Raw genomic sequence first — 11,129 nt, forward strand, 5'->3', positions numbered from 1 at the left:
TTATTTCTAAAGTTTGGGGATCATATGTACAGAGCTCCTACTTCAGTTCTCTGCTTTCTAGCCAAGTGACTTTGAACAAATTACTCTGTAGTCTCAGCTGCCTTATCTTTAAAATGAGCATTAAATACTCATAATACAATAAAATATTTGTAGAAGCACTTAGAACAGTGGCTGATGTCCTATTGTAGCTGTAGTCATTGTATAAGCTTCATTGTAATGGCAGGGGACACTCACTGATTGGTAGGTACTACTAATGCTGTTGTTGGAGTCAACCTGACATCGAAATTCCCACATGAATGAGATTCTAAGAAGGGCTCTCACTTTATTGTTACCCCCCCCCCCCCAACACACACCGGTTGCTCCTCAAACCATTCTCCAGCACTCTGGGTACATTTGGTGTGTGATACCTAGGATTTGGGCAGGATGAGCCTTTCTGGACCTTCACCTGTCCTAGGAGCCTGATTTCTACAGTTTTGCTCCTTCCTGCTCTTCAACAGCTCCGGCCCAGAGTTCAGTGCAAGCCATATAATTCTCTGCAGGTGTCACTTGAGCCTGCTTGTGACAGAGAGGATAGATCTCTTCTTGCAGAGTCCCAACAGCTTGACTTGGCAGCCCCTGACAACCCCCTAGGGGTCTGTGCTCAGATACATTGCCAAGAGGGCCTACCCAGGCAACTTTACAATGGGCCTGGGCAGGGCCTCACAAACCCAATTTGGCTCCAAATGGGCTCCTTTCTTGCTATTCTCTAATGAGGTGGGGTGGATTTCATCTCGGTTGCTTAGGGAACTGGCACCCTCAGAGAAGGGGAGCCCAACTGAAAAGTTTCCTAGCCCGTATGATTTTGCAATTTCTGGTGGGTAGAAATTATCTTGTGCTTTTGCTCCCCAAGTTTAGTAAGCATATTACCACTACTTTTATCCAACACACTCACTAGAGCCACACTATCCAATATACCAGCCGCTAGCCACATGTGCTACTGGGCTCTTCAAATGTAACTTGTCTTACCTGAGATGTGTTGAAATTTTAAATACGCACTGAGTTTCAAAGACTTACATAATATGACTTTTTAAAAACATATTATTAAATGGTATTTTATATAGATTATGTTGGAAAGGTATTTTAGAAATATTGAAATAAATAAAATATATTGTTAAAGCTAATTTCATTTGTTTTTCATTTTTGCTTTTAAAAAAATATAGCTACTAGGCAACTTAACATATGTGGCTCATATTTATTTCCATTGGACAGAACTGAAATAGGCACTATGGACCCAAGCCATGTAGAGATATAAATTTTAATTCTGTTTATTTCCCAGTAAAGTTGAAGACAGTTCCAAATAGGCAGGTGTTTTTATCAGAGCAAGCACATAGTAGAAATGTAATTTTCCAATGCAAGATAAATTGTGTAAAGACTCTTGACTACCTCTAGGCTGATCCTAGGAGCTTTATTCTTGTTGATCAAAATCATAAAGAAGAAATATTTATGGTCAACATTACCTGGCACTGTGTAAATTGTAGTTGAATTCTGTAGATTTCAAATGACATCCATAAGAATGATTCAAACAAGAAATGATTTGGGTGACTCAGTAAACCTTAGTTTGCAAATTAGAAATGATGAGATAGACAATTTCAATATTAACTGTCAGAACATGCATTTTTAAAATACTCTTGTCATATACTTTCATGTGTAATCAGAAGTAAAGTTAGTAGTGACAATATCTAAGTAAGCCTTAGGAGGATTCTAATTAGCTGAGGATATTCCTTTCTAGTTACTCTCTCTTTGTATTCTGATTGACAAAATAATTTCATTGTCATATTAGAGGTAGGGAGACTTACATGTGTAGGAACCTGGTTCTGAACTGAATTCTATTAGGTATAGGGAGGTATATATGATCAGGCTAATAGCTCTTAAAGGTTGAACAGCAACAGTATCATTCTGTCAACTTTTAGAAACTTGATTTTTTATTTTTATGTCTATGTACATCAGGATACAATCAGAAAAGCAGAACCACTAGGAACTAGATTCACTCACTCATTCATTCATTCATTCATGTATTTATATTAAGGGCTTTGTTATGGGGGTTTGACAGTGGAAGCTGATTAGCAGGCATTATGAGGCCATTGTCCTTGTGTCTGATGCTAAAGATTGAAGTTTAAATGAATAAGGGAAGATGGCATGAAGTGGAGGAGAACAGAAACAAGCGGGAACCCCTAAGCATCAGTTCTTATTGCCTTTTACTTTGATGGCAAAGGTTTCCGGCAGAAGCCAGGGCCCTTCATCACGGAGCCACAAAAACACACACATGCACATGCACAGCATGTGAAAAAGTTGGAAAAGCAAAAGGAGAATTCAGTAGAAGGTGGAGCTGTTGTAGACCCTGCCCCTGACTCACACCAACGAGGTGAACCAGAGAATAAATGACAATTTGTATGACCTACACCAGTGGCTGCTGCTTTATTTCCACCTCCAAATCAGAGTCTCTGTGGGTTATCATCCATGGAAAGATACATAGAAGGGAAGTCTGGGAATTGTAGTTCAACCTAGCTAAGTGGAAGCAATACAAAACCACTACTGTGTCTGTCTATGTGTGTCTTTTAAAAATGCTTTTCAGGGGCACCTGAGTGGCTCAGTCGGTTAGGCGTCAGACTTCGGCTCAGGTCATGATCTCATGGTTTGTGACTTCGAGCCCTGCGTTGGGCTCTGGACTGACAGCTCAGAGCCTGGAGCCCACTTAAGATTCTGTGTCTCTCTTTGTCTGCCCCTCTGCTGCTTACATTCTGTCTCTTGCATTGTCTCAAAAATAAATAAACACTAAAAAATATTTTTTTAAATGCTTTTCAATCTGTCCTCCATGCATCAGCATTATCAGGTATATACAAGAGCTTTTCTTTGTCTTTCTCTCTTCCTTGTGTACATGTTTTGAACATGTTTAAATTGTCTTCTTGGTATATCTCTTTGTTTCTGTTTCTTTTGGGCCCATTTTTTTTTCTTGTTCTCTGACTTTTCTTTCCTGCATCTTGGCCTCTTGGCCTCTTGCCTGTTTGTCTCACTCTGTTCTCTTATGATCAAAAGACTAAATTGCTTTTCCAATTTTTTTAGTCCAATTAGTGAATATAGTTTTAGGATCTCTGTTCTTAACATTCACAGGACAGCTTAGATTTATTTCTAGAAAAAAAATGACAAAAAAGTTGAATGTCATTAGATTAATGGTTTTTTTTTGTGAGTAAATAGCCCTGGCAGAAATAGTCTGATCAATATTAAAAGTAATTGATCTCAAACTTTAATGGATGTTTCAGAGCAGCTCTCACAGCTGCCAGGCATCACCTCTTGCCACTGTAGCATTTGACAAATACTCTGGTTTTTAAAGGGTACTCACTACCTCATTTCACTGTTTCGCATTTTTTATGTTAGAGAATGCCTCAGGCAGTCAGAAGAGATAGCCACCTCTAAAATTAAGGAATCTCTAGAAAGTGTTATTTTCCAATTTTTTTTCTAGAGATGTTTTGAAACTGTCATCTATTTGGAACAATTACCAAATTTTTAAGCATACATCTGCCCAAGTGGAATGTTGTTATTATTTTGTCACATTCCCATGTGGACCAGAGGAATGGGATATTTTTCTTCTGTTTCCTAAATGTGTGGGAGTTTGATTTTGAGAGAAGGGTCATTTGAAAGCACCAAATGTTGCTTAATGTGGTGCTGGGGGCATTGGCCAAGAGGGAAGATTTGGACTTGCTGGAGAACAGCAGAGAGCAGTAGGGTGCTTGGGTGGAGAAAAATACATGTCAGGAGACTGGCAAGATGGGAGAGTGCAAACGAATTTTCTATGCATCTTAGCTTAGCTAGGATGGGCCCTCTACTGCCGTGTCTTCAAAAACTCACATCTGAAACCTGTCATGAGTTAGATGTATCTGGGTCTTGCCTGTGTGGGTTCAGGCCCTCTCTGAGCAGGTAGTGTAGACCTCAGTTCAGGATGGAGGATTGTTCACGACAGCTGGGCTTCTCTCTTATGTACACATAAACGGCACACACGTACCCACCCACAAAATCATACTGGGAAAGGGTGAATTATAATTATCATACTGATAATTGCTACAGAATTGCAGAATTTATAGTGTTTTCTCATACATTATTTCAGAATGAAGAGAATAAGGAGTCAGTGACCACAATTGACAGGAAGTGTGGAGAGAGTAGATAGGAAAGAGTAAGGAGATAAATGGGGAAGAAATATCCACGTATGGGGGTACCTAAAAAGTAAGAAACAGAGAATGCAGTTAACTGAGGGAACTTGTTACCTTATCACAAATCTAATCAACTGATGACTGATGTTTCCTGTAAATGCCTCTAGGCATCTTGAAAAGAGATGCAGCAGATTGGAGAGTATTGAGATTTCACAGTCTAGACTCCAAAATTAATTAAGAACATTTGGGGAAAAAAATAGTTCAAAGATTTCAGAAAAGGACAACTATGCAGGCTGCTTTTACTGAGCCCATGTGAATTGTGGTCTAAAAACAAACTTCAAGCTTTGCAGGGCTTGAAATACTGATGAAGGCCCAGATGTGTTCCAAATAGCTCTTTGGCCATGGAGAAGGAGAGCTGGACAATCAGTGGACTGTCACTTCATTCAGCATTCGAGGCCTTGGTGGGGGCAGGGGTTCATGAATTTAAGCAACCCAAGGGACCGGATGCCTGGTTATGCATGCAAAAAACAATAATAGTCCAACTGACCTCACTGACACAGCAGTCATATGACTCAGGTTGGACTGCCCTGTGAAGTAAGAGTAAATAGCACTGTGGGTCCCCACCATGGTGCCCAGGCAAGCTGACATCAAAGGGAAGAAAAATAACCACCACCGGTCCTCTCAAAGGATTGACATCATCTAGTTCCTTCAGAGGAGTTCTTGTGTAGATTAATTGCCTTTCCCCCCTCTAGGTTGTGGTAGTTAGATCAAAATTAGAATAATGTAGATCTTAGCAATGAAGTTGTTCTCTCTTCTGTAGGGTTTTCATATTTATTGCTATTCTCTTCAGTGTCTCTTTCCAGGCACCCTTGACAGGTAGAATTGGGACATTCAGGACAATGGGCTTCATGAGACTCTTCTCAGATTTGCTCTGACCTTCTCAGTGTCTCTGGATCTCCCTGATGCAAGAGAGAGAGAAATAAATAAAATACATGTTTTCAGTTCTTACTGAGCCCTTTAATGTAGAGGTCATAAATGGGCTGTGCTTACTCATCTTCCTCATGAGGTGATTAAGCTGCGTTGTGTCTAAATCTACTTGAGTTTTGATAGCATGTGACAGAAACAATTTTAAAACCTTCTGTAAGAACTCACAGAATTTCTTCTTGTAATCAGCACATGCTTCTTTAAAATTACTAGCAGATTCGTTCAACATTATGGAGACCTCCAAAACATGAAGATAAAGCTTTATTCAAATAGGAAGAACTTTGAAGAGCTTTTGATGTGTCTTTTACAAGTCAATACTTTCATTAGAGAAAAAGGAGCCAGTGCACAGCTTATCAATAAGAGTAGGTGGATGGATGTTGGGAGGGCATGGGAAAGGTGGGGGTGTACAGAAGCTGTGACACATAGAATAGCTAGCAAAATGGCTTCTCTGTCATGGCTAGGAAGTGTCTGGGTCCAGGGGGTATGGTAGAGACACAGATGCTGCCTGTTGATTGTCTCTGCAGGAATGCATAAAAGTCAGGTCATGTGAAGCCTGGGGATCAGAAGACCCAGTTCAGGAGACAAACTGCCTTTTATGCTGGTGAGCTAGGGCCAGAAGGTTGGTGGGGCCAACAGGGTGGAGATGGTAATCATATCTTCTTCAATCATATCTTCTTCAGTTAAAGTCCCAGAAAGGAGCTCTTAGTGGAATTCAATCTTATACTAAATTGCTTAGGACAGACACCTAGGAGGTTTAAAGTGAGTTTCACATATAGTAAGAGGACAAGAGTTCCTTTGGTATCATACATTACGTTGTGTCTTCATAAATGCTTAATTGGGTCAGATCTACAGGCAAAATTCTCTCCATTGAAATCTACAAGTGAGGGTAAAAAAAAAGATAGCAATATTATTTTTCCTTCATCTCTTTATATTCATGATACTAAGGAACAATATATAATTGACTTTAATCTGGTATGACTGTTTGGGGACTAATCATTATTTCAAGGATAGATCTTATTTGGATTTGGTTTATGTGTTCAATCTTGTACTGTTTCATTTAGGGAGGAGATACAGAAGTAAACTGAGTAGGCATATTCTTAACTTATTTTGCCATGTTATCCATGATCATATTTCTGTTGTTTTTTTTCCTTATAATTATGCTCATTATAGAGATTCTGAAAATTACAGAATATAATTTAAAAATCATAATACCAATAGTTTCACCACAAGAGGCCACTGCTATTAATATCCGGAGACATTGTTTTGTAGTTGTTTTCCTTGGTTCTGCAAATCATAGAATGTATTATTAACAAATTTTTTTAATTTTAAAATGGGCATAATCCTTATTTCCCCTTATTAAAGAGGACTGCAGTAAGCCAGTATTGATTCTTAGTGATTTTTTAAGTAGACCAAACTTGTCTCTGATGTCTCTAATCTTTTCAGCTTTACCTTCCTGACTCCCTACTCTAAGTGCCTTATATGGTGGTGCTTTTGTCCACCCTTCCCATTATATCATATAAACTACTGTGCCTCTATTTGGTCTCTTGTTCCTTTGTAAATAAGCTCCCCCCACCAAATCCCATAGTCCAGCCCCAACCTTCAGAAACATATATTCACATAGGGTTTTTTTTTAAATACCCAGAACCTCTTGACATCAAAACTTAAACATATGATTCACTGATGATTGAGATGGATTAAGAGGTCCCCAAATCCCACTATGTTGTATTTAAAGTCCTTAGCTCGGGGCGCCTGGGTGGCTCAGTTGGTTAAGCGTCCTACTCTTGGTTTTAGCTCACGTCATGATCGCACGGTTCTTGAGATCAATCCCCGCATTAGGCTCTACACTGACAGTGCAGAGGTTGCTTGAGATTCTCTCTCTCTCTGCCCCTCCCCTGCTCATGCTCACTCTCTCTCTGTGTCTCAAAATAAATAAATAAACATTAAAAAAAAATGTAAAGTCCTTAGCTGAAACTTCATATGGGATGATTAGAAAGTGTTCACAACATTGGTGCTTCAGAGAGCCCCCGCCCCTTTCCCTTTTAGAGTTAACTAAGCCTTTAATTTAGAACTTACTTATGAAGATATTGTATTGCTATCTGGTATTGTGTATATTTTCTCTTGTTTCTCTTCTATAAACAACATCTTATCATCTAGCTGGCTCTCTATGTCCCAGTCTAGTGAAGGAGTTCAGCTGCTATCAGTTCAGCTAGTAAGACTGTTCTACAGGAACAAGGTTTAACCAACAAATAGGAGTCAACCTTGATTCCTCTCTCTCTCTTGCCTGCCCTCCTCACATGCTTGTACACACATGCCCTTCTTTTTTTTTTAATTTAATTTAATTTTTATTTTTTTAATTTTTAATTTAATTTTTTTTAAATTTATAGACAAATTAGTTAGCATATAGTGCAACAATGATTTCAGGAGTAGATTCCTTAGTGCCCCTTACCCATTTAGCCCATCTCCCCTCCCACACTCCCTCCAGTAACCCTCTGTTTATTCTCCATATTTATGAGTCTCTTATGTTTTGCCCCCCTCCTTGTTTTTATATTCTTTTTGTTTCCCTTCCCTTATGTTCATATGTTTTGTCTCTTAAAGTCCTCATTTGAGTGAAGTCATATGATATTTGTCTTTCTCTGACTGACTAATTTCACTTAGCATAATACCCTTCAGTTCCATCCACGTAGTTGCAAATGGCAAGATTTCATTCTTTTTGATTGCTGAGTAATTCTCCATTGTATATATATACCACATCTTCTTTATCCATTCATCCATCGATGGACATTTGGGCTCTTTGCATACTTTGGCTATGTTGATAGTGCTTCTATAAACATTGGGGTGCATGTGCCCCTTTGAAACAGCATACCTGTATCCCTTTGGATAAATGCTTATTAGTGAAATTGCTGGGACATAGGGTAATTCTATTTTTAGTTTTTTGAGGAACCTCCATGCTGTTTTCCAGAGTGGCTGCACCAGCTTGCATTCCCATACACACATGCCCTTCTAATCCATCAGCAAGTTCAGTCAGTTAAGACTTCAAAACACATCTATAATTCAGTACAGGTTTCTCTATTCACTAGCACTGTTCTTGTCCAAACTCCTGTCAGGAGCAATTGGGAAACGCTTTGAAATGAGTAAAGAAAGATTACCAGATGTTTTGTCTAGCACATTTTTTCCTGGTTATCTGTGCCTTTTATATATAAGTTTTTGAGCTATTTTACAACTGTTTGAAATTGTAGAAAACTGATAGTAATACATATGATTCTTATTAATACAAATGCAACTGGTTGTTGTCCTGTGGGTATTGGCCAGTTTTACATCGATCATATTTGAAATTCATGTCTGCACTGCAGATTGCTGATACATGTGTGTTCTTTGACTTCTCTTTTGAATTAGTTGTAACATTTTACTAGTTTCTTCATTAATTAATGAATTTAAAAATACCATCCGTGACGCATGTTTATTTTATGTTTGTTTGTATGAGAGTCATGGTTTTATCTTAAACATTATTCTTGAACACCATTTTCAGTTCTTTCCTAGATTATATTAGCCTTCTAACTGGTTTGTTTTCTCTCTGTTATTGTTCAAACATTTCTCCATAGAGCAACTTGAGTGATCTTTTCAAAAATTAAAATCAGGCCATCTTGCTTTTCAGCTGAAAAATTTCCAGAGGCGTCTTATTGTTCTTATAATAAAATCTGAACTTCATAACGTGTTTACAAAACTCTAAAGGATGTGGTACTTATAATTTCTCCAACCTAATCTTACATCCTTCTCCTTATTTTTCACCATACTTCATCTATATTGGCTCCATTTCTGTCCCTGAAATTATCAAACCTTTTCCCACCTCAGGACCTTTGCACTTGCTTATCTCTGCCATATTTTATCTTAGACATTTTCCTGGTTGACTCCGTGTCATTTTTTTTAAGTTTATTTATTTATTTTGAGAGAGAGTGAGCATGAGTGGAGAAGGGGCAGAGAGAGAGAGAGAAAGAGAATCCCAAGCAGGCTCTGTGCTGTCAGCATGAAGCCCGACGCGAGGCTCGATTCCACGACTGTGAGATAATGACCTGAGCTGAAATTATGAGTCGGACACTTGAGTCATTTGGAAAGCCCCCAGGTAGAAGGGAAGTGATGTGTTGTGCGTGACCTGAGGTGAGACGCCATCAGGTTGTACCGGTGTGAAGGTCCGGGCGGCCACAATAAGAGATAGATGAGGTCAAGAGAACTTGAAGGGATGTAAATAAATGTTTAAAATACAGGGGAGCAGCAATATTAAAAAAGGGGAGGGGAGAGGCAGAAGACAGGGAACAAGACAGAGAACAATTAACCCGCTGAGTGAACTTTATAGAATGCAGTCCACCTCTTACAACCTCAGACCTTTCAACTGTGAAAGGACGGAACTAATGACTGAAGAGTGGAGTGATGCAGAGGTCTTTAAAAACATTAACGCTTAGGTCTTGCCTGCAGATATTCTGATTTAGTTTGTCTCTAGTGCAACCCAAGCATTGGGATTAAACTCCCCCCGCACCCCAAACACACACACAAAACAAAACAAAACAAAACAAAACAAAAAACCCAAACAGCCTATGGGTGATTCTCATATGTAGGCAAGATTGAAAATCTTCATTTAGAGCCTCTAAGGGCTCCTTCCGTTCCAACATGTTATTATTCCATCTGCTATTTTTAAAACTTCTAAGGAAAAATATTCTCCAATCATCTTTAGCCAGATGTGTTTTATAAGAACTTTCAAATTCAGTGAACTTCTACTTCCATTCCTCCTTTAACAGCCTTATCTCAGTTAAGCAGATGATTGTGGATGCCTCAGTTTAGGCAAAGTATAAGTTAAATGAATGGTTTCAACCAGCCTTTGGTTAATATATATATATATATTTTTTTTTTTTCTCCAGAATAACTCTGTTGCAATTTCTATTGGCTGCATAGTATAGTTCTGCAGAAAGCCTGCCTGGTGATCTTCCTCTTGCCAAGTTATTTTGGAGAAATTGCTAACTGGAAACTCTTTTTTCCAATTTTGCAATAATTGGACTGATTCTCAGTTACTTGTCTCTAAAAATATGAAATACCAAATAGATATAAAAGATTTAAAAATATAAAATATATGTGATGTATAAAGAAGGAAGATATAAAAAAATGTCCATGCGTCCACTACCCATTTTAGAAACAAAAAATTAAGCCAAAATCCCCTGTGGATATGCCCTTGTATCGTAATTTATTGTATTACTATCACTCAAAGGTAGCTTCCAGTGTGAATGCTGCGTATGCATGTGATGGAGAGAGAGAGAGAGAGAGAGAGAGAGAGAGAGAGAGAGAGAGAGAGAGAGAGAGAAACGGAGACTGTGATGGAAAAGTCGGGGGGGGGGGTGGGGTGGAGAAGATCACTACACGAGGCATTTATGACCACTACTAAAGTAGGTGTACAAAAACTTTCCCACACTGTAGACAGAACTCAATTACATAGTCTCACCTGTATGGTCGTATGCCCAGTATGAAAATAAAGTGGTTTTCAAAACACATGATATATTCTCTGCTATACCATAATACTTCGATGAACATTCGAATTGTTCTTTATTACGATTGAGCTGCTATAGACATTCTTTTATAAGTCTCTCAGTGTCCATATGCAAGAATGTCTCCCAGACAGTAGCTTTTGAACATTTTTGTTTTACCAGAACTCAGTGTAAGAAGTGTATTTTACGCCATTTCCCAGTATAAACATATACCCACATAAACACTTAAAACTGGAGGGAATTTTCACCAAGAAATAGTTATCCATTATTCTTTAAATAAGTTCACCAACTTAGAGTTCTCAATTTTTGTTGTCTAACCTGTCTAAACTTTTTTTTAATGTGTATTTTTGAGAGACAGAGGGAGATAGAAAGCCTGCGTGAGCACAGTGGGGGAGGGGCAGAGAGAGAGAGGAACAGAAAATTTGAAGCAGACTCTGCA

The 11,129-nt window shown here is 38.6% G+C and overlaps 1 long non-coding RNA gene across 1 annotated transcript; it reads right to left on the reverse strand.

Annotated features, from left to right (window-relative positions):
* Positions 1-4,162: 4,162 nt before the first annotated feature.
* LOC122231817 lies at positions 4,163-10,745 on the reverse strand. The gene is made up of 5 exons (XR_006209070.1): positions 10,648-10,745; positions 6,378-6,449; positions 5,973-6,039; positions 4,729-5,140; positions 4,163-4,247 (listed from the first exon to the last, which is right to left on the reverse strand). It is a non-coding gene; the product is annotated as an uncharacterized LOC122231817 (long non-coding RNA).
* Positions 10,746-11,129: the final 384 nt, after the last annotated feature.

This window comes from Panthera tigris, chromosome A1 (assembly GCF_018350195.1).
Source record: "Panthera tigris isolate Pti1 chromosome A1, P.tigris_Pti1_mat1.1, whole genome shotgun sequence".
Taxonomy (NCBI): Eukaryota; Metazoa; Chordata; class Mammalia; order Carnivora; family Felidae; genus Panthera; species Panthera tigris.